This window comes from Cyprinus carpio, chromosome A20 (genome assembly GCF_018340385.1).
Source record: "Cyprinus carpio isolate SPL01 chromosome A20, ASM1834038v1, whole genome shotgun sequence".
NCBI lineage: Eukaryota > Metazoa > Chordata > Actinopteri > Cypriniformes > Cyprinidae > Cyprinus > Cyprinus carpio.
In genome coordinates, this window is record NC_056591.1 from 6,293,074 (window position 1) to 6,316,192 (window position 23,119).

Genomic DNA, 23,119 nt, shown 5'->3' on the forward strand with positions numbered 1-23,119 from the left:
CCAAACCTGCCCGCTGTGGCAGCCACTTATTCTTTGGGCTTTTTTAGCCATGTTTTCCCCTGATACAATTGAAGCTGCTGCTTCCTTGTTTACAAGCTAATGATGATCAGCTCTCACAATAACAACATTAGTTTAGTGGTTTAAAATCACAACAAAGGAACAAGACTGACCTAAACCCACCAAACAAGCAAACCCCACCTGAACTGATGGTACAGCCAGAGTGATAGAGTATACTTGTGCAAACAATCATCATCATCATCATCATCATCATCACCATAATCATCATCATCATTATTATTTATTTATTTTCAATACTGTTTGGTGATGCTAGAATGGTAGCACAGAAATTAAACACTTTGAAAGATACCTACCAAAGTGTGTCTGTTGAGACATGGAAATGCTACAGTGGTATAGTAGCTTACAGTGGCAACAAAAACAAAACAACTGTAATGTTAGTTAATCAGCATTACAAAATGATGATGTTTCAGTGTTGTAACCACGTTGAATTTCTCAAAAAAACAAAACAAAACAACAACAACAACAACAAACATTGGTAATGTTATTGAATCAACTATGATTTAGGCCATTCTGACACATTCATGCAAGGATTTGTAGGGCAATTCTATCACTGGAGTTGGTCAAAAGCAAAATAAGGATCACATTTATGACAACATTACTTTCAATTCTATTTCTAGTCTGGTCACTCTAAAAGAGCCTTTGTCAGAAGTGGGATTTGATTCTACACCTCCATTTGGAGACCAGAAACCTCAGCAACTGAGAAGGTGGAACTGCCTTGAGTCTAGCATCTTAGACTACTCTGGCGTTCTGACAATTTCATGCAAGAATGTGAAAGGCAATTCCATCACTGGAGTTGGTCAGAAGCAAAATAAAGGATCGAAAATATAGCATTTACTGTCTCAACATTACTTCCAATTCTAATTGTAGTCTGGTCACTCTAAAAGAGCCATTGTTAAAAGTGAGTTTCGAACCCACACCTCCATTTGGAGACCAGAAACCTCAGCAACTGGGAAGGGTGATGCCTTGAGTCTGGCATCTTAGACGACTCAGCCCTTCTGAAACATTTCTTCAAGGATATGAAGGCCAAATCTATCAGTGATGTTGGTCAAATGAAAAAATAAAGGATCCAAAATATGTTATTTATTTTCTTATAATTACTTCACAGGGCTCGCAAAATCGCTAGCCCGACGTCCTGGGGCTATTGTGTTTTCCATTCGGGCTACCAAAATGTATCATCGCCCTGCACAACAGGCTATTTTGAACAGTGATATAAAATTCCTTTTCTTGATTTGCTTTGTTCACTAGCTTGTAGGGGTAAAACGGATCATAGTTGATTGTTTGCACTTGTTTTTTTAAGTCTTGCTGATTTAAACATTCAAGTGTTTTAAACCATTCACGTGCATTCTGAGCTTCACGCACTCATTCAAAGCGTGCACAGAGAACTGCGTTTCAGACAATGCGCGTACTCAGAATTGATTCCTCTTTCGCATATCCTTGCATCTGAATCAACACATACACACACACAATTATCTCAAAATAACTGTCTCGGCGAGTATTCTCGTAAACACAGTCGGTTATGTCTTAAGTGAATGTGAATAGTGGTGAAAGAAATCTCAAGCATCATTTTATTGGATCCCTGCATTCGGTCTTAAAGGGGCAGCAGCCTATAAATACATGCTGTTCCATAAGCGTCACCTGCTGTCAGAGAGTGACATTTGCGGAGATGGTCCTCACTGCAGAACACAAGATCCAGGGGCGTGGTTGGATCCAGATCCAACTCCTCCCACTTTACATATACCTAAACCTACCCGTCTCCACCCTCTGATCCCTAAACCCACCCATCTCCACCAGGGGCGTCATGCACTCATTATTTTTGAGGGGTCATGAGTTGGGGGGGGGGGGGGGTCATCATGTGACACACAGAAGCCACAACAGCACCTATGTTTTATTTATTTATTTTTCCTTTTTATTCGAAACATTCCCATACGCATTAACTATATCATGAAACATCTTGATTCTCACCTTTATAATGTTGCTCTATAGTGGCCGATGGTCAAAGTAACCTAATAATGTAATCTATTAACTATGCATAAAAACCTGTCCGTTTACTTAATTAACAGATATACAGTACTGTGCAAAAGTCTTAGTCACGTTAGTATTTTCACCCCATAGAATGGTGTTCGGTCAGTTATTTCTATCTTTTGCTGTAGTGTGTCAGTAGAAAATGTCAGTTTACATTTCCAAACATTCATTTTGCCATTAATTTGAATAATAATCTAGTGAGATTTTTGAATGCACAAGCAGTCTGACAACAGCCGGTGCTCCACATGGAGATCTGACCTCACCATCATCAAATCTGTCTGTGATTAAATGAAGAAACAGATGAAACTGAGACAAACTAAATCTATCATGCCATAACATGTTTATAATATGACTGAGTTTATATTTAATGTGAATTTAATATTGAAAGTTAATGAGAATAAAAACATTGGAAGTTGGGCTGCTAATCAAAACACTTTCATTTTATAGAAAGAGAGCAAAGAACATTGACATTATCAAAGAACATTTTCACTGATAGTCTAGTTCAAGCCTTCTCAAAAACTCCCATTAAAATCACTGAAGCTGTTCACACTATGAAATTAATATTTTACAGATTCGTACACACATTTGCACTTTGTTGTTTCTGACGAGAGAATTCGCCAGAAAGAGGTATTCAGGCATTTTAGCGATGACTCATCTGAACGTCTCTGATTGGCCATTGCATTCATAAGCTCAACAGCATAGTGTGTGATTGGTTATTGTAACGAATTTGGCTTCTGTGGTTCTCTCTGATCGTCACCAGAGCCTGCCATCACCCGAATATTGACTTTCCTCCCTGAACTCCATTTCCCATCATTCCACACCTGACTCTGATTACGAGCACACCTGATGTGCTTTCATGGGACTATTTAAGCCACTGTTTCACACACTCTCATTGCGAAGTCTTGTTTTTCCCTGGCTGGCATCTCTGAGTGTTTACTACCTTTTTCCATTGGATTTCTGTGTATGACCCTGGACTGTTTCTATCGTTGTGGATTATTTGCTGCTTACCTTTTTGACCCTCTGCTCTGTTTTTGGACTGTTGTTTACTCTACTAGCTGCCTGCCCTGATCTCTTGTCTGCCTCAAGTATTTGCCTTTGTCTCGCCTCTGATAACCCTGTTTGCTGTTACTGATCTGTGCCTGTACAACCGTGCTTTTACCATTAAAAGTTACAAATGGATTTTCACTCTGTTGACCCATCATTACAGAAGACTTCGCCAGAACTGGATCCAGCAACTGTCTTCAGACTCGCCACCGAGGTCTCTGCCCAGGCAAATGTGCTGTCCGTCCATCAGCAACAGCTCACACGCCTCACATCTCTCACGGAAGGAATTGGTAATAACTCTGCAAACATTTAGGCCACCGTCATCCGAGTCTGCCTTGCTGCCATTAAATCCAGCCCCCCAAGCACCTTCTCCTAGCAACTTCACGGCCAGTCCTCACCTAGCCTACCCAGAGAAATCTGACGGCACCTCATCAAAATGTAAGGGTTTTTTACTACAATGTTCCCTGTTTGTTTCACAACAACCCATGTTATACCCCACCGAGGTAAGTCACATTGCTTTTGTATGCTCTCTCTTAACTGGCAAAGCACTGGACTGGGCCACCGTAGTATGGAATTTTGATCGGCCAGTCTTTCCCTCATTTGAGTTTTTTATGGCGCTTTCGTGAGGCGTTTGAATTACCTGGAGGGGGAGATGGAGCAGGCAAGCAGATTCTCATGCTGCGTCAGAGCAGGAGTTTGGTAGCTGAATTTGCTCTGACATTTCGGACTCTGGCTGCTCAAACTGGATGGCCTGATGATCCTTAAAAGCTGCATTTTCGCAAGGGACTGAATCCTGAGTTACAAGCAGAGCTCGCTTGTCGAGACGAGGGGAGAACTCTGAATCAACTGATTGATCTCGCCATTCGCGTTGACCATCTGATGCATTTTAGAAGACCTTGCCGGGGTTCAACGCCCCTTTCACCAAGTCCCTCGACTCTTCCTGAGGAAGAAGCAATGCAAGTGGGGCATGCATGCATCTCTCCAGAGGAGAGAGATCTCCATTATCGCCAGAATCATTGTCTTTACTGCGGCCAAGAAGGTCACCTGAGGAACTCCTGTCCTACACAACCCAAACAACACTCTTCCACTGCGGTGAGTCAGTTTTCACGTTCTTCAAGATGTGTAAAAGTACCTGTCAAATTAACCTCTAGTGATGTAGTGATAGAGACAATGGCTTTAGCTGATTCTGGAGCTGCAGGAAATTTTATGGATGCAGATTTTCTAAGATTCATAAGATTCCCTCTCAAACCCTGTAAGTCTCCCCTGGCAGTGGCAGCGCTAGATGGACCTGACCAGCGCCCAGTGGTCTCCCAACACACCACCAGTGACATCTGCCTGACCACTGGTGCCATGCACTCTGAAGTCATTTGTTTCTACATCATACAAGCTCCTAACAACCCAGTCGTTCTAGGCCTTCCCTGGCATCAACAACACGGACCACTGATCTCATGGACAGAGGGTCAAATCACACAGTGGTCAGCCAAGTGTTTCATTTAGTGTCTCCAGATGCCTGAACTCTCGTTACCTCAAGTAGCTACCATTAAAATGGAACCCTCACACTCAACTGACATCCCCTCTGATTATGTTGATCTAGCAGGATTCAGGAAGGCCAAAGCCACCCAACTTCCCCCTCATCGATCCAGCGACTGTAGAATTAACCTACTTCCTGGCATCACACCTCCTAAAGGTCAAATCTTTCCCCTCTCACAACCAGAAACTGAATCAATGAAGGCTTACATAGAGGAGGAACTAGCTAAAGGTTTCATCGTTCCATCTACCTCTCCTGCATCTGCTGGATTCTTCTTTGTCAAGAAGAAAGATGGGAGTCTTCGGCCCTGCATTGATTATAGATGTTTAAATGAGGTAACTGTTAAATTCCAATACCCTCCGTCTCTCGTTCCCTCATCCCTTGAATGACTTCGCTCAGCTAAGTACTTCACTAAACTTGATCTGCGCAATGCTTACAACTTGATCCACATCAGAGGGGGGGATGAGTGGAAAACAGCATTTTCTACCACGTCTGGGCACTATGAGTACCGGGTTATGCCATTCAGGCTTGTTAACAGTCCCTTAATCTATCAGTCATTCATAAATGTATTTCGTGACATGCTGAACAGATGGGTCATAGTCTACATGGATGACATTCTTGTCTACTCTGACGTGCTTGAGACGCACATTAGCCATGTCCGAGCTGTTCCAAGCACTTCCAGCACGTTTCTGAGGTATGCTGTCAGTCCAGAGGGAGAAGCAATGGATGATCGAAAGGTACAAGCTGTCTTGAACTGGCCCTGTCCTACGACTATCAAGGAGAAGCAGAGATTCCTCGGTTTTGTCAACTTTTACAGGCGATTAATCAGAGACTTCAGCTCAGTGGCATCCACCCTTACATCAATGATTAAAAAGAAGGGAGATCGTTTATCCTGCTCACCTGCTGCGGAGAGGGCATTCAATCACCTCAAGGAACGGTTCGCCACTGCACCCATGCTGCATCACCCTGACCCTGAGAAGGAGTTTGTTGTAGAAATAGATGCCTCCAGCATAGGGGTGGGGGCAGTCCTTTCACAACGTCATGGCAGTCCTCCCAAGCTTCTTTCCTGTGCTTACTTCTCACTCAACCTAAATCAAGCAGAGCAGAATTATGATGCAGGAAACCATGGGCGACACTGGCTTGAGGTATCCAAGTTTCCTTTCTCAGTTCTTACAATACGAAATAATGATTAAATGTAAATGTTACTGATCATTGTAATCTGGAATATTTTAGCAGTGCTAAAAGACTCATTCACAGACAGGCCAGGTGGGCCCTTTTCTTCACACGGTTCCAGTTCACAGCAACATATCATCCCGGTTCCAAAAACACCAAGGCAGATGCACTTTCTCACCAATTTGAGTCAGCATACCAACCCCTTTCACCAGACCCCATCTTACCTACCACTCTCATCGTAGCACCAGTGCAGTGGGACATAATGATGGAGATTGCAGAGACACAGAGCACTGACCTCATATCTGCTGACTGTCCACCCAACAGTACCTTTGTACCTCCTACCGTGAGGGAGCGAGTCATTCAACAAGTTCATGATCACCCCAGCTCCGGTCATCCAGGAATAACTGCATCCATTCAACTCCTATCTAATAAATTCTGGTGGCCCTCACTTCGCACTGACACAATTACTTTCATTAAGGACTGTGTAATCTGTAACACCTCTAAATCCTCTAAGCAGATGCCTGCAGTTCTACTACAACCACTTCCCGTTCCTCAGAGACCATGGTCCCACATTGCCATAGATTTCATCACTGACCTCCCCAAGTCCAAAGGCAATACCACCATTCTCACTTTCATTGATTGTTTCTTCAAATCCTGTCATCTCATACCATTACCCAAGCTATCCTTACGAAAAAGAAGTTTATTCAAGTGTGCTATTAGTATACTTCTTTTAAACTAAAAATAGGAAAGTATGCTTTTAGTTTACTTTTTATGTACTTCTCAGAAATGGGCTTTATGTACTCCTCAGAAATATACTTAAAATGACATTTAAGTATACTTGACTTATACTTACAAAGTCTAAATATACTTGAACTTTACTTAAGTATACTTAATAAAATAAACTTGAAGTATACTACTTTTTGGTAAGGGTACCCACAGCCCTGGAGACAGCCAAAGCTTTGTGCAGTTATGTCTTCTGCTGTTTGCCAAGATCTTAGCCAAAATCTTATAGTCAGTATTTAGCATACTCAACGGTCTGTAATTTTTAAGATCTTCTTTATCCCCTTTATTCTTATTCCTTTCTTCATGCTTTCACTAAATTTCTTTTGCTTAAAAATTTCCGCAAATACATTGTGCAGAATAGGTGTTAAAACATTTTTAAAAACTAAGATGTTAAGCCATCTAGGCCTGGACCTTTCCCATTATTCAATTAGCCTCTTCAATTTCCTCTTCATACATCATTACACATTCTCTTATCTTTTTCATTTACTTGCACTTGAATTTGATTCAATAAAAACTCTTAATCTTTCACATTTATATAATTTTTTTTTAATAAAGTAGTATAAAAATCCTTCACTTCATTCAACATACATTGTTTTTCCTTCACAACTTTCCCATCTTTTAATATACTTTTGATCAGTTCTGTATGTTTTTGTAATGCCACGCCAGCAGAGGGAGCCATCCCCTGAATACTGACTGAGATCAGCTCCCTCTGCTGCTTCTACCTTGACTTCCTGTTTGGTGACTATTTAGCCAGAGAAGCTACATCCATGCTTTGCGAAGTATTGCCAGTTACACTGCCTTACTGAGTGTTTTCCTTGTTTTCGTGTTTGCTGACCATGTGTATGATTCTGCCTGTTTGTCTTTGTTTATCCGGATTATCCCTTCTGATTTCGCTGTCTGATTGGACTGAATACTGTGTTTAGACCTATTGCCTGCCTGCCACTTTGCCTTTGGATTCTCTGTTTTTTATGTTCACAGATTGGACTGATTTTCTGGTATTGACCCACTGCCTGTCTACGATATATGTTTGTTTCTGTTGCTGCTCGATAAATCCTCTGCAAATGGATTCTACTTCGGACACTGCGTCCTCTTTACAGTTTTCTTGTTTTCTCCAACTCATAAAAGAATTTCGTACTTCTTTCTCCCTCTACTGTATTTTTCACTCTACTTCTTATTTTAGCTCCCCTGCACTTTTCCTCCTCTATTTTCCTAAATTCTTCTTCTAAAAACACTATTTTCGTCACGTCCATCTTTCCTTCAGGCACCTTTTTTATTTCTTTTTCCCATTCCTTATTTCTTACTTTTCTTTGCTTTTTGCATTCTTTTTGAATATTCAGTGTATATTTTTATAGCTTTTTTTCCAAGTGTTCCCACCACACACTTTTTGCTTCTTCGTATAAGATATTGGTTATGTTATTTATTATAAAATTTTCTATTTACATTTTGTAAGACCCATTTTTTTAAAAAAAAATTTTAAGTTCTGCATTGAAAACCCACACCCCTGGACCTCTCTCAACATTTAAAAAAAATCATGATCACTTTCACTGAACATTTTATAAAATACTTTTGAGATGAACAATTCTAACAGTCTGTTACATAAAACCAAATCAAGTCTACTTTGCTTTGAGACTGTGTTCACAATTTGCCTTCTGGAATATTCTCTTTTTGCTCTATTTTCTTTACCTCCATGTGGCTAAATAATTGTGTTTTTGAATCACATTTGTATAACCATCTATTAAAACACTTAAAAATGTGACTCTTTCTAAGCCTTCATCTGGTGCATGAATAGTACATATAATAAATTCTTCTTCTTTGCTTTTGACTTTAACTGCCAATAATCTTCATATTATCTGTGAACATTTCTGTTATTTTTGCTGTTGCTCCCCCTCTAATTAAAATTGCTACTCCTTTTCTCCTGTTTGGGTCAATATTGTAAAAAATTCCTCCGTTCCGTATTTTCCTAAAACCATTAACAATGTCTTCATTCTATCCAGTCTCGTGTATATATTATATCACTCTTCATGTTAAATAAATTACATTTTCAAATTTACTTCTAGTTGACAGTCCTCTTACATTGATTGACACTAGACTCAGTTGACTCATAAACAAAAGAAAAAAGACATAAAAACAAATCAAAACCCACATCACTTTTGTTCAGTCGCTCTCAAATCAACATCTTTAAAGCAATCATCTCAGCTTTCTTCCTCTTTCTTTCTTTAGATTTTCTTCGCATTCTTTGTCTTTCCAATACTTTTTCAATGTTTATTTGTCCTGTATTTTTTTCCCTTCTTTTTTTCATTTTAGTCCCCCTGCTCAAAAACGTTTATTTCCATAAATCCTTTTTTTTTTCTCCCCAGTGTTGCTTACCTCTTCCAGGGTTATACTTTGTTCCATTGTTATCTTAATTTTCCATCACATCCTGCTCCACATTGTTCACAGATAGTTGTAGTCCAGTCATCACCTCTTCATCCTGCTCATTTTCACTTGCTTACTCTTCTTCTTCTCCTTTTCCTTCACTGCTCAGTATATCCCTTGTTAATCTGTTTGTTTGTTGTGATGCATTGCCTTCATCAGCCTCCTCCAAAAACTTCATTTTGTGTCTCTATCTCCATTTCCTCATTATCCTCTTCATCTGTTTCACATGTGCATCTTAGCAATGCCTTTCTGCAGCCTTGGCACCTCGCGGCTGTACAGTCCCGTGCATAATGCACCTGCCCCACCCAGGCATTCTCTGCACGTTAGTTGGGGGCAGTCTTTCTTTTCATGTTCAGCACGTGAAAAAATTCTGCATATTTTTACTTGCTGATCATGAATGACTCTGAAAATCTGTGCTCCTTCCTCTGTTTCAAAATGGGTGTTATATGGAAGTGACACCATCTCCTTAGGGAATTTGACTCTTATAAATCTTGTTCCATCTGCCACCTGGGTAATACCTCCTTCTCAGCAGCAGTATCGGTGTAACTCCCTAGCTTAACAGTTTTTGTAGTACATCCTCGTCATTGATATTAGGCAGACATAAATAAGAAACCACTTTCTCTGTTGTGCAAAGTTTTCTCACTTTTCACATTTGTCCATTTAATATTAGTCCATTCAATAAATTGTCACAGTCCATATAATTTATTATCTCAACATTACTTCCAATACTATTTCTAGTCTGGTCACTCTAAAAGAGCTTTTGTCAGAAGTGGGATTTGAACCCATGCATATATATGGAGACCAGAAACCTTAGCAAATGAGAAGGTGGAAACCCATTGAGTCTAACAATTTAGAATACTCAGCAGTTCTGATAATTTCATACAAGTATGGGAAGGGCAATTCTATCACTGGAGTTCATCAGAAGCAAAATAAAGTATCTAAAATATATCATTTACTGTCTCAATATTACTTACAATTCTATTTCTAGTCTGGTCACTCTAAAAGAACCTTTGTCAGAAGTGGGATTTGAACATACGCCTCCATTAGGAGACCAGAAACATCAATAACTGAGAAGGGTAATGTGCCTTCAGTCTGGAGCCCTAGAATACTTGGCCAACCTGAAACTTTCATGCAAAGATGAGAAGGGCAGTTCTGTCACTGTTGTTGGTCAGAAGCAAAATAAAGGATCCGAAATATGTCATTTACTGTCTCATAATTACTTTCAGATCTACTTCTGGATTGGTCAATCTAAAAAAGGCTTTGTCAGAAGTGGGATTTGAACCCACGCCTCCATTTGAAGACCAGAAACCTCAGCAATTGAGAAGGTGGAAATGCCTTGAGTCTGGTGACTTAAACCGGGGGTCTCCACCTTTTTTACACCACAGACCAGTTACGTTTGAAAAATTTTCTTGCAGAAAGGCTGGACGCGGGTGGGGTGGAGGGTTGGATATATTATATATAAGAATATAAATGTTTTTTTTTTTTTTTTTTTTTAGTCACATATCTGATTATTTTTTCGAATAAACAAGAAAAAAAATATTTAAAGCACAATGACAATGTCGTGAAGCATTTTTGACATAAGCTAATTTTATGTGTACATATAAGCAACTTGGTATTTCTGCACTGTCTGAAACACATCTTTATATGCTTGTGCGCATTGTGTGCAAGAACAGCGCATGAGTATTGAACTGAGCTCTCTTTTGTTTCTTATTCTTGTGGTTTTTCTTCGCTTGAACGTGTAAATTGGCAAATTAACATCAAAACTGATACTTTAACTTGTCTTGCGTACACGTATTTTAATCTCTTTAACCTACAGTTGTGCCGGCGCCAATGAAGTCATGCAGTTAACGCACTTCTAATTCAGCTTAAAGGGCTCATATGATACTTTTTTAAAGATCATTATTTTGTGTATTTGGTGTAACAGAATATGCTGACATGCTTTAATCTTCAAAAAACACATTATTTTTCAAATACTGTACATTATTGTAGGTCCTCTATGCCGTGCCTCTCTCAAACGTGTCATTTTCTACAAAGTACTTTGTCGTAGGGTATGCCGTTAGGGCCGAGGGAGGTGATAGGAAGACATAGGCGTAAACCAGGATAAACCAAAGAGTGTTTTTTTATTAGCACAAGTACCAAGATTTGGGGGTGCTATCTACAAAATAAGTGAGTACTATTAAGGGGAAAAACAATTAATGAGAAAAAAAAAAAAATTACTAACACTTTACACAGCGTACACATGTTCTATCTTACAAAGAACAAAGTACATTTGAACAGCATAAAGGTAACATTCAGTTTAACTCACTGACCCCTCCTCTCTCTCCAAAAGGCTGAGAAGGACTGACTTAAATACTCTAAACTCCCACCAGAATAGGAACTGGACTAAACCAACTCTGTAACCAGATAGCATAAAGAAAGAAGAAAGAAAAAAAAAACATAATAAAATAAAACACTGATCTCACATTTAAAGAAAAACAGTACATCTATTGAAACAAACAATAATCAGATATAGAAAATGCCACTAACACGTATAACAGTTAAAAATGTTTTCTTATTCAGTACATTTGTCCAAAGAAAACACCTGGAAAAAACATACAAAAAAACAATTGGTACATTCCAGCCCTTTAAATGCGTGACCTTGAAAGTGCCCCTCCCGCTTTGGAAACCCCTGATCCAACATGGAAGTGACCAGCAGCATCTAAGCCACGGCAGACAACAAAGACGATCGTCTTTCCTCTTCAAACTAACAATGTGTTATGTCCTTATTTAATGAAAACCGACCAGGTAAATGAAGCGTGTTGTGTCTTACCAAAACAACATGATGGATGCGCAAGACAATTAAACTTTTTGAAACAAACAGCGTTATAGTCCGAGGGTGGATACAATAAATATAAATCATGTACTAACTGCATAACACACAGACCAGGTGACTATAAATACTGCATCTCATCGTCACATCCCTCCTTCTGACAAGCGCAGTCTACTCTGATTGGCCAATTCGCCCAGTGCATTGTGATTGGCCAAACACCGCAAGCACTTTCCATAATCACGAGCTTCATCTTTCAAAATAAATGTAAAGACAGTTAATAATGTCCTTAGTTTTAGCTTTAGTTTTAGTTCAAGCCCGAAAGGGTAACAGAGTCGCGTGACAGACACAGTGATGAAGCTCCTATGTGTTTGCAGTACACAAGCCACGGATGGTTAAAACAGCTGACTCCACTGTGTGACGCTCTCTCTCTCACACACACACACGCACGCGCACACACACAACGTGCAAAACTCTGCATTTGAACAGTTAGTAGCAAATGCTTAAACTAATAACAAAACATGCTTACAGTAGCTGATTCAGAAGCACCAGATTGTCTTGGCAAAGTCTGAATTACCTCCTCTTCTAGGTTCACGAAACGGTTGTCCATAAAATGAATTGCTGTTCTATTGTAAGTAATCTTAAAGATTCCTAAATGCATCTACTTTCGGAAGGCCAAATAAAGTGCTTTTGCTTTTGCCTAGATACACACAGCATCTCCCTGACATGACTGCTTCAACAGTAACTGCCGTTACTGAAACCACGCCTTCTTTCTTTGCGTGAACATTTGGGCGGCATTATGCAAATATTTCCACATAGTGATGTAGACATGTGGGGGCGCGTTTGAATGAGCCGTTTTTTTTTTTTTTGGGGGGGGGGGGGGCAGAGTCTTAACTTTGATGAACAATATCTCTTTGGATTTGAGACTTTAAGCTTTGCAACTTTACGGATCTTTTTTATGCACCAAGAGCTTGTAACACTCCAAAGAGAAACGAAAAATTTAAATCGCATCATATGACCCTTTAACCAACTTAACATTTTACAGAGTTTAATGTAGCACTGTGGTCACTCAGTTTTTCTAGATTTGTTTTAATCGTGTAAAAGATTTGAACAAAGAAATCAAGTGCTACTCATGTGTATTGGCCCTGTCTTGATTGCAAATAAAAATACAAAAATTATACGAGTGAAGAAAATGCGGTGTTTATTAAAAGAATCACCCTTTATTTAAATACATGAACACAGGAAACCACTGTTAACAGGTTAATATAATGTTTCCCATTCCATGACTGGTAAAATAATGGCAACTTACTCTCTGTATAATATTGAACATGGCTCTACTAGGAGTAGCGCTGCTGCGCACTGAGTCTTCTTCTTGTTTGACCGGTGTCAGTGTTAAGGTGCAATACTGCCCCCTGGGAGCTCAACCAGGTGCTGGAGAAGGCTATTTGTGTGTCATTTTATCAAAAGTGTCCTGTTAATTTTAAATATTGTGGTTATCGTGGTTCATCTATCGTCACACCCTAAATTAACACAATGTCGATATTTCATGATTTGAATAACACGGTTATCGTCAATACCGGTATATCGTGACACCCCTATCTGACACATTCAAGGAAGGATGTGAAGGACAATTCTATCACAGAAGTAGGTCAGATGGCAAAATACAGGATCCAAAATATGTTATTTATTGTCTCATAATTGCTTCCAATTCTATTTCTAGTCTGGTCACTCCAAAAGAGCCTTTGTCAGAAGCGAGATTTGAACCGACACCTCCATTTGGAGACCAAAAACTTCAGCTACTTAGAAGTGTGAAATTTCTTGAGTCTGACGCCTTAGACCCTTCGGCCATGCTGATATATTTGTGTGAGGATGGGAAGGACAGTTCTATCACTGGAGTTGGTCAGAAGCAAAATAAAGGATCCAAAATATGTAATTTACTGTCTCATAAGTACTGCCAATTCTATTTCTAGTCTGGTCACTCCAAAAAATCCTTTGTCAGAAGTGGGGCTTGAACCCACGCCTCCATTTGGAGACCAGAAACCTCAGCAACTGAGAAGGTTGTAAAGGTTTGAGTCTGGCGCCTCAGACCACTTGACCATTCTGATAATTTCATGCAAGTATGGGAAGGGCAGTTCTATCACTGGAGCTGGTCATTTGGCAAAATAAAGGATACAAAATATGTCATTTACTGTCTCATAATTACTTCCAAATCTACTTTTGGTCTGTTCAGACTGAAAGATTTTTTTTCACAAGTGGGATTTGAACCCACGCCTCCATTTGAAGACCAGAAACCTCAGCAACTGAGAAGGGTGAAATTTCTTGAGTCTGCCACCTTAGAACACTTGGCCATTTTGACATATTCAGATCAATACTTGCTCCAAGATGGCGTCGAGCATGGCAGCCGTGTTGCGAGCTCCAAGTAAACTCTGCAGTTTTTCATTTGTTTTAATTGTTATTTTGTTGTTCTACGTGTTGGATTGTAGCATCTACTTAAGATCATGTACGGTCATTTGGGCTTTATGTTGTAGGGATTCCTTTAGCCTTTTGACATTTGCATATAAATTACAGAATCTGGCCCAATAGTATACATTTATATGAGTGCTTAATGGCAAGGTTTACCCCCATTATCTGGAAGATACTGAGCAGACCTTCTTTAAGGTCTCCCATCCAACTTCAACCACATTCCGAGTTAACTAGATCGTCCTCGATGCCAGACACCTAATGAGCCCGGCTGAGCAGCCAGCTCTCTCTCTCTCACACACACACACAATCAAACCTTCTTGCATTTAACTCAGGATATAAGCCATTCCAAATGTATACGATATATCCCTGTGTGTTTGTATGTTTCCCAGCTCATATTAGCATAGTTATGATTCTCTAGTTGTGTTAGTTGACCTCTAAGTGCCTATATTCAAGCATAAGAATGTATCTTTATGTTTCTATCTGTCTTGCATATCTTTCTTGGTACCTAATTAAACCTTACGGTTTGCCTTAGCTAAATATCTCTACTATGTGAGCCTAAAATGCATCATACTATTTGTACCATAGTTTAGGGTGGCCAAACGTGCCATTTTCGCAGGAAACGTCCTGGCCAGGATTTTTATATTGCCTAAAATATCTACGTTTTGGCTTTGTTTGCGCTGCGCAGACCAATTGTTGTATAAAGTACAGTGAGAGTTCTAGAGAGCAGACGGCTTCTTGTGCTTTTGAATTGCTCTCACGGTACTTTGATGTCATACACCCATCGGTATGCTCAGTGCTGCTTCCAGTCCAACACTAATATTTACATGTATTTGCATCGCTTTGACCGTTCTCTGTAGATCCCACCTTCTCACACACCATGATTGGTCGATTGCATACAATATCTGCATTTTATTGGTCAAACGATCATTACCTTCATTAAGTATGAAAACAGGAAACATAAGCCAAAACCTGGATATTTTAGGCAATATAGAAATCCTGGCCAGGACGTGTCCTGCGAAAATGGCACGTTTGGCCACCCTACCATAGTTTGGGTTACCAGATAAGTAGTTAATCACTCCATTAATAAAATATGCAAATCAGGTGTCATTGAGACAAAGAAACACTTTCCCGTTGAAACTATATGCCTTGTTATTGGTCAATCCAACCAAAAGGGGTGTTACTGGGAAACCAGATAAAACCTCTTCCACACCCAAAAGGCATCTCTCTTAACTCTTTTTAACTTGCGATTCCCTGGAGACACCCATCACCTTGGACACCTCGCGACTCGCCTTCCGGCGGGGGGCGGGGGGTCCGATCTTCTGGCAGTTTTCAGCAACTTTGTTGATTCACTTGTCAACCCATGGATGAAATGACGAACGTTTCACTCCTAACAGGATTCAACAGGAATCTACGCATTATACATGCACCGGGACACTTTACTCAGCAACTTCTAGGCTTTGACCCCTTTTAATTAAGGTGATGAGATTATTTGATGGTTCTTAACAGGTTGTGATTTAGTTTATGAGTAAATACTGCCATGACTCTCCACTCTCTTGCGTGTGAGCGCTCGCTCGCTCTCTCACTCTCTGCAGTGCGCTCTCTCTCTCTCTCTCTCTGCTGCACGCTCTCTCTCTCTCTCACTCTGTCCATGCCTTCCTTGTGTTGGCATCTATGTTTAATATGTGTATGTTTGTTTTTAATCTGATGTTGCATGTTCCCCTGTAGTGTAGTTTAATAAACATCCATATGTATTCACACTTGGTTGTCTGTGTTTGCTGCTCACAGAACGAGGTCACTTTAACGTTCCGGTTTCGTTACATGCTCTGGGAACAATGTATCTCACATCTCACTTTGAAATAATTTGTTACAGGATGTTGTTAGTATTACTGTCTAATATAGAAACAGGCTTTTAAACAGTGGTTCCTATGTCGCACAATGCAAACCAGACTTTGAGTTCTTGAACGCCGCTGCTTTGTTTACAGACCCTGCATCTGAGGCCTTTGTTTGGGCCACATGGTCGAGACCAAGGAAACGCTGCCAGAAAAGGGGGAAGAGAGCCGGTGTCCTTGTCAGACTCTGACTCAGCAATCAAGCGTACAGGGTTCTCCGTGCACCGCTGTTTACATTCCCCCTCAAACCAACACAGACCAGGCACTCAAGGAACTGTATAGGAATATAAGTGAGCAGGAAACCGCGTACCGCGGTTTTCAACACATCACCATCAACATGTGTGGTGATTGTGCACTGGACCACTGCTACTCTCCTTTCCGGGACACCTACAAATCCCTCCCCAACCTACCTTTCGGCAAATGGAATCACTCTTCCACACTGCTCCTGCCTGCTTATAGGCAGAAACTGAAACAGGAAGCACCCACCCTCAGGATAATTCAATGCTGGTGGGACCAATCGGATGCTATACTACAGGACTGTTTTGATCATGTGGACTGGGACATGTTCCGGGCAGCATCTGATGATGACATAGAGGCGTACTCAGATACTGTAACGTGTTTCATCAGGAAGTGTGTAGAAGATGTACCGTGAAAAAACGTGGATTAATAGAGATGTTCGAGCAGCCTTGTCAGTGCAGACATCTGCTTTTAAATCCGGAAACGCTGACGATCGCAAACAAGCCAGTTACGATCTCAGGAAATCCATCAAAGCCGCAAAAAGACAATATAAAAACAGTTAAAGAAAAATTCAACACAACAATGCAAGAAGCATGTGGCAGGGCATCAATAACATAACAGACTTTAAAAGGAATAAACCAGCTGCTGTGAACATTGGCACCTCTCTAGCATATGAGTTTACAAACTTTTATGTTCGTTTCGAGGCTCACAACACTGCCCACAAAGAGAGCGCTCCCGCGGCTGCTGCAGAAGAGGTGAGTGCACTCTCCGTCTCTGTCGCGGATGTAACCTGATCCTTCCGACGGGAGAATGTCCATAAGGCTGCGGGTCCTGATGGCATCCCAGGCCGTGCTCTGAGCATGTGCATTCCAACTAGCCGGTGTTTTCAAAGACATTTTCATCCTCACCCTCTCTGTCTGTGGTTCCCTCGTGCTTCAAAAAATCCACCATTGTGCCCATACCAAAGAAAAATAAAATCACATGCTTGAATGACGCGAAGCCTGTTGCTCTTACACCCATCTCCAGCAATTGTTTTGAGAGACTCGTCAGAGACTACATCTGCTCTGTGCTGCCAGCCTGGATCCGCTACAATTTGCATTTCATAGCAACTGTTCTACAGACGATGCTATTGCTTTCACCCTACATACTGCTCTCTCCCACCTGGAAAATAAGAACACCTATGTGAGAATGCTGTTTGTGGACTACAGCTCAGCATTTAACACCATAGATCCCACACTAGCCGATTGACGGATAGCTTTTTCCCTCAGGCTATCAGACTAATGAACAGTCAGAATTAATACACCCTACAGCACCCTACAGCATACTCCCACAACAGGGTATGCTATACACTGCACTTTAACTCCAACAGTTCGTTACTGGACTAAACATACACACTGCATTTAATACAATAATCTGTCTGCTACCACTGGATATCAACCAATGCACACTCATGACATTTTGCATATCCAGTTCATGTATAATCTGTTGCACCTTTGCATATTTTATGTGTATATATGTCTACATAATATAGAATGTGTACATACTGTGTATAATGTGTATTGCTAAATATATGTCTATACTGCATTATAAAACCTTAATACCAAACCTATATAATGAGTTTGGAAATTTTAAAGAAATGCCTAATAAATTGAATTACACTAACTAAACCCATTAGATTTTAGCTGACTAAATCTACTGCAGATTAAGATGAATAAAATCTTATGATATTTAGTCGACTACAACTAAAACAATTCAGATGACTAAAATATGACTTAAACTAAATGGCATTTTAGTCAAAAGACTATGACTAAGACTAAATCAAAATTTGCTGTCAAAAATAACACTGATTTGAAGTCTAAGGTGCCAGATTCAAGAAACTCCTGACTTTTGCTGCAATTTCTGGTTTCCAAATGGAGGCGTGGCTTTAAATTCAATTCTTACAAAGGCTCTTTTGGAGTGACCAAACTAGAAATAGAATTGAAACTAATTATGAGATAATAAATAATATTCTTTGGATCCTTTATTTTGCCATTTGACCTTCTTCACGGATACAATTGCCCTTCACATCCTTGTGTGAACATGTCAGAACGGCCGAGTGCTCTAAGGCGCCAGACTCAAGACAGATAGACAAGATTTCTATCTGACCAGCTACACTGATAGAAATGCCGTTCACATCCTCAGCAACTGAGAAAGATTATTTGTCTTGAGTCTGGCGCCTTAGACCGCTCGGCCAATAAAGGAACCGAAATATTATTTATTTTCTCACTATTTCTTTAAATTCAATTTCTAGTCTGGTCAATCCATTTCATTTCACTTCAAAAGAACATCTGTCAGAAGTGAGATTTGAACCCACGCCTCCATTCGGAGACCAGAAGCCTCAGCAACTGAGAAAGATTATTTGTCTTGAGTCTGGCACCTTAGACCGCTCGACCATTCTGACATGGATACACAGGGATGTGAACTGCATTTCTATCAGTGAAGAAGGTCAAATGGCAAAATAAAGTATCCAAATAATATTTTTTATTGTCTCATGATTTCTTTAAATTCATTTTCTAGTCTGGTCAGTCCAAAATTGCCTTTGTCAGAAGTGGGATTTGAACCCACGCCTCCATTCGGAGACAAAGCCTTTTGATTTGACCAGTAGAAATTGAATTTGACATGATGAGACAATGCTCAGAAACTGAGAAGGATTATTTGTCTTGAGCCTGACACATTAATACAAGAATGTGAAGGGCAATTGCATCAGTGAAGAAGGTCAAATGGCAAAATAAAGGATGCAAAGAATATTATTTATTGTCTCATAATTTCTAGTCTGGTCAATCCACTTCATTTCTCTTCAAAAGAGACTTTGTCAGAAGTGGGATTTGAGCCCACGCCTCCATTTGGAGACCAGAAACCTCAGCAACTGAGAAGGATTATCTGTCTTGAGTCTGGCGCCATTCTGACATGTTCACCCAAGGATGTGAAGGGCATTTCTATCAGTGTAGTTGGTCAGATAGAAATTATGAGACAATAAATAATATTCTGACATGTTCACACAAGGATGTAAAGGGCATTTCTATCAGTGTAGTTGGTCAGATAGAAATTATGAGACAATAAATAATATTCTTTGGATCCTTTATTTTGCCATTTGACCTTCTTCACTGATACAATTGCCCTTCACATTCTTGTATTAATGTGTCAGGCTCAAGACAAATAATCCTTCTCAGCTGCTGAGGTTTCTGGTCTCCGAATGGAGGCGTGGGTTCAAATCCCACTTTTGACAGAGGCTCTTTTGAAGTGGATTGACCAGACTAGAAATTGAATTTAAAGAAATAGTGAGAAAATAAATAATAATTCGGATCCTTTATTTTGCCATCTGACCAACTTCACTGATAGAAATACCATTCTCATCATTGTGTATTCATGTCAGAATGGCCGAGCGGTCTAAGGCGCCAAACTCAAGACAAATAATCCTTCTCAGTTGCTGAGGTTTCTGGTCTCTGAATGGAGGCGTGGGTTCAAATCCGACTTCTGACAGAGGCTCTTTTGAAGTGAAATGAAGTGGCTTTTTGAGGTGGATTGACCAGACTAGAAATTGTGTTTTAAGAAATTATGAGACAATAAATAATATTCTTTGGATCCTTTATATTGCCATTTGACCTTCTTCACTGATAGAATGCCCTTCACATCCTTGTGTAACCATGTCGGAATGGCTGAGTGGTCTAAGGCGCCAGACTCAAAACAGATAATCCTTCTCAGTTGCTGAGGTTTCTGTTCTCCAAATGGAGGCGTGGGTTGAAGTCCCACTTCTGATAAAGGCTCTTTTGTAGTGAAATGAAGTGGATTGACCAGACTAGAAATTATGAGACAATAAATAATATTCTTTGGATCCTTTATTTTGCCATTTGACCTTCTTCACTGATGCAATTGCCCTTCAAATTCTTGTATTAATGTGTCAGGCTCAAGACAAATAATCCTTCTCAGTTTCTGAGCATTCTGGTCTCCGAATGGAGGCGTGGGTTCATATCCCACTTCTGACAAAGGCAGTTTTGGACTGACCAGACTAGAAAATGAATTTAAAGAAATCATGAGACAATAAAAAATATTCTTTGGATCGTTTATGTTGCCATTTGACCTTCTTCACTGATAGAAATGCCCTTCACATCCTTGTGGAACCATGTCAGAATGGCCGAGTGGTCTAAGGCGCCAGACTCAAGACAGATAATCCTTCTCAGCTGCTGAGGTTTCTGGTCTCCAAATGGAGACGTGGGTTCAAATCCCACTTCTGACAGAGGCTCTTTTGAAGTGGATTGACCAGACTAGAAATTGAATTTAAAGAAATAGTGAGAAGAAAATAAATAATAATTCGGATCCTTTATTTTGCCATCTGACCAACTTCACTGATAGAAATACCATTCTCATCATTGCGCATTCCTGTCAGAATGGGCCGAGCGGTCTAAGGCGCCAGACTCGAGACAGATAATCCTTTTCAGCTGCTGAGGTTTCTAGTCTCCGAATGGAGGCGTGGGTTCAAATCCCACTTCTGACAGAGGCTCTTTTGAAGTGAAATGAAGTGGCTTTTTGAAGTGGATTGACCAGACTAGAAATTGAATTTAAAGAAATTATGAGACAATAAATAATATTCTTTGGATCGTTTATTTTGCCATTTGACCTTCTTCACTGATAGAAATGCCCTTCACATCCTTGTGGAACCATGTCAGAATTGCCGAGTGATCTAAGGCGCCAGACTCAACAATAATCCTTCTCAGGTGCTGAGGTTTCTGGTCTCCAAATGGAGTTGTGGGTTCAAATCCCACTTCTGACAAAGGCTCTTTTTTGGATTGACCAGACTAGAAAATGAATTTAAAGAAATAGTGAGAAAATAAATAATAATTTGGATCCTTTATTTTGCCATCTGACCAACTTCACTGATAGAAATACCATTCTCATCATTGTGTATTCTTGTCAGAATGGCCGAGCGGTCTAAGGCGCCAGACTCAAGACAAATAATCCTTCTCAGTTGCTGAGGTTTCTGGTCTCTGAATGGAGGCGTGGGTTCAAATCCCACTTCTGACAGAGGTTCTTTTGAAGTGAAATGAAGTGGCTTTTTTAAGTGGATTGACCAGACTAGAAATTGAATTTAAAGAAATTATGAGACAATAAATAATATTCTTTGGATCTTTTTTTTGCCATTTGACCTTCTTCACTGATACAATTAGAACTTCACATCCTTGTATGAATGTGTCAGAATGGCCGAGTGGTCTAAGGCGCCAGACTCAAGACAAATAGTTCTTCTCAGTTGCTGAGGTTTCTGGTCTCCAAATGGAGACGTGGGTTCAACTCCCACTTCTGATAAAGGCTCTTTTGAAGTGATTTGACCAGACTAGAAATTGAATTTAAAGAAAAGATGAGAAAATAAATAATAATTGGGTTTTGGACTGACCAGACTAAAAATTGAATTTAATAAAATAATGTTTTGCATCCTTGTGTGAACATGTCAGAATGGCCGAGTGGTCTAAGGCGCCAGACTCAAGACAGATAATCCTTCTCAGTTGCTGAGGTTTCTGTTCTCCAAATGGAGGCGTGGGTTGAAGTCCCACTTCTGACAAAGGCTCTTTTGAAGTGAAATGAAGTGGCTTTTTGAAGTGGACTGACCAGACTAGAAAATGAAGTGAAATGAAATTATGAGACAATAAATAATACTCTTTGGATCCTTTATTTTGCCATTTGACCTTCTTCACTGATGCAATTGCCCTTCACATCCTTTCTTGTGTTAATGTTGTCAGAATGGCCGAGCGGTCTAAGGCGCCAGACTCAAGACAAATAATCCTTCTCAGTTGCTGAGGTTTCTGGTCTCCGAATGGAGGCGTGGGTTCAAATCCCACTTCTGACAAAGGCAGTTTTGGTGTATTTAAAGAAATCATGAGACAATAAAAAATATTCTTTGGATCATTTATTTTGCCATTTGACCTTCTTCACTGATAGAAATGCCCTTCACATCCTTGTGTGAACATGTCAGAATGGCCGAGTGGTCTAAGGCGCCAGACTCAAGACAGATAATCCTTCTCAGTTGCTGAGGTTTCTGGTCTCCAAATGGAGGCGTGGGTTCAAATCCCACTTCTGACAAAGGCTCTTTTTGAAATGAAATTGAGTTGGTTTTTCAGACTAGAAATTATGAGACAATAAATAATATATTCTTTGGATCCTTTATTTTGCCATTTGACCTTCTTCACTGATGCAATTGCCCTTCACATTCTTATGAATATGTAATGTGGTCTAAGGCTCAAGACAAATAATCCTTCTCAGTTTCTGAGCATTCTGGTCTCCGAATGGAGGCGTGGGTTCAAATCCCACTTCTGACAAAGGGAGTTTTGGACTGACCAGACTAGAAAATGAATTTAAAGAAATCATGAGACAAGAACAATAAAAAATATTCTTTGGATCGTTAATTTTGCCATTTGACCTTCTTCACTGATAGAAATGCCATTCTCATCGGAATTCATGTCAGAATGGCCGAGTGGTCTAAGGCGCCAGACTCAAGACAAATAATCCTTCTCAGTTGCTGAGGTTTCTGGTCTCCAAGTGGAGGTGTGTGTTCAAATCCCACTTCTGACAAAGGCTGTTTTGGACTGAACTGAAGTGGATTTTTGAATTGTACTGACCAGACTAGAAATTGAATTTAAAGAAATTATGAGACAA

The 23,119-nt window shown here is 40.1% G+C and overlaps 8 non-coding genes across 8 annotated transcripts; all 8 read left to right on the plus strand.

Annotated features, from left to right (window-relative positions):
- Positions 1-20,599: 20,599 nt before the first annotated feature.
- Positions 20,600-20,711, plus strand: trnal-caa. Its single transcript has 2 exons — positions 20,600-20,637; positions 20,666-20,711. It is a non-coding gene; the product is annotated as a tRNA-Leu (tRNA).
- A 145-nt stretch (positions 20,712-20,856) lies between these two features.
- On the plus strand, positions 20,857-20,969 carry trnas-cga. The gene is made up of 2 exons: positions 20,857-20,895; positions 20,924-20,969. It is a non-coding gene; the product is annotated as a tRNA-Ser (tRNA).
- Positions 20,970-21,384: 415 nt separating this feature from the next.
- On the plus strand, positions 21,385-21,496 carry trnal-caa. The gene is made up of 2 exons: positions 21,385-21,422; positions 21,451-21,496. It is a non-coding gene; the product is annotated as a tRNA-Leu (tRNA).
- Positions 21,497-21,663: 167 nt separating this feature from the next.
- Positions 21,664-21,775, plus strand: trnal-caa. The gene is made up of 2 exons: positions 21,664-21,701; positions 21,730-21,775. It is a non-coding gene; the product is annotated as a tRNA-Leu (tRNA).
- A 141-nt stretch (positions 21,776-21,916) lies between these two features.
- Positions 21,917-22,028, plus strand: trnal-caa. Its single transcript has 2 exons — positions 21,917-21,954; positions 21,983-22,028. It is a non-coding gene; the product is annotated as a tRNA-Leu (tRNA).
- Positions 22,029-22,201: 173 nt separating this feature from the next.
- trnal-caa lies at positions 22,202-22,313 on the plus strand. The gene is made up of 2 exons: positions 22,202-22,239; positions 22,268-22,313. It is a non-coding gene; the product is annotated as a tRNA-Leu (tRNA).
- A 121-nt stretch (positions 22,314-22,434) lies between these two features.
- trnal-caa lies at positions 22,435-22,546 on the plus strand. The gene is made up of 2 exons: positions 22,435-22,472; positions 22,501-22,546. It is a non-coding gene; the product is annotated as a tRNA-Leu (tRNA).
- A 377-nt stretch (positions 22,547-22,923) lies between these two features.
- Positions 22,924-23,035, plus strand: trnal-caa. Its single transcript has 2 exons — positions 22,924-22,961; positions 22,990-23,035. It is a non-coding gene; the product is annotated as a tRNA-Leu (tRNA).
- The last annotated feature ends 84 nt before the right edge of the window (positions 23,036-23,119 follow it).